Genomic DNA, 969 nt, shown 5'->3' on the forward strand with positions numbered 1-969 from the left:
ATGAGCTTGTTTTGGACCAGCAGAGCATTTACATTGTTTAGCTCCATTACTCCTCTAGTGTTGCCTCTTTCAAAAGCATAGAAATAATCATTCTCTGCTACTGTTTCAATGACATCTATGGCTTCCTCAATGGTCTTCTTCTTGTTCAAAGATCCTCCGGATGAATGGTCTACTGCTTTCTTTGATTCATAAGATAGCCCTTCATAGAAAATGTGCAGCTGCACCCATTCGTTGAACATGTTAGGTGGACACCTCCTTGTCAGGTCCTTAAACCTCTCCCATGCTTCATACAGAGTCTCACCATCTTGTTGCCTAAAAGTTTGGACCTCAACTCTCAGCCTATTGATTCGTTGAGGGGGGTAAAATCTTGCTAAGAAATTTTTCACCACATTTTCCCAAGTTGTCAAGCTCTCCCTTGGGAAAGACTCCAGCCACTTAGCTGCCTTGTCCTTGAGTGAGAATGGAAATAAAAGCAGTCTATAGGCATCAGGATGAACACCATTAGACTTCACTGAGTCACAAATTCTCAGGAAGGTGGTTAGATGTTGATTGGGGTCTTCTTGGACACTTCCTCCGAACGAACAGTTGTTCTGAACAAAGGTGATGAGCTGTGGCTTCAGTTCAAAATTGTTGGCGTGGATGGTTGGCTTTTGAATGCTACTTCCACAGTTTCCTTTTCTCCGGATCAATTTCATTTTCATCTCTTCCTCAATCAATGCACTCATTGATCTCCTTGGCAATCTTAAGTGATCAAATTACAATTCCTTGTAATTCAATCTCTCAACCTTGATCAATAGCCAATTCCTTGGTCAATTGCTCATGAGAAGAGATGAAGTATGGTCACTGATTATACCACATGCATTTCCCAAATCAAGTGTTGAGAGGATTATAGTCACATATCCATCCAAACCCAATTTGGTCCAGCATGAGAAAGCATTTCTAGCATGATCTCTTCATTCCTCTTTCAAG

General features: G+C 41.3%; 1 non-coding gene across 1 annotated transcript; it reads left to right on the forward strand.

Annotated features, from left to right (window-relative positions):
* Window positions 1-237: 237 nt before the first annotated feature.
* LOC148548820 (small nucleolar RNA R71) lies at window positions 238-341 on the forward strand. The gene has a single exon (XR_015898823.1). It is a non-coding gene; the product is annotated as a small nucleolar RNA R71 (small nucleolar RNA).
* Window positions 342-969: the final 628 nt, after the last annotated feature.

The sequence above is a fragment of the Arachis ipaensis genome, chromosome B8, assembly GCF_059453495.1.
Source record: "Arachis ipaensis isolate K30076 ecotype BB chromosome B8, ASM5945349v1, whole genome shotgun sequence".
NCBI lineage: Eukaryota > Viridiplantae > Streptophyta > Magnoliopsida > Fabales > Fabaceae > Arachis > Arachis ipaensis.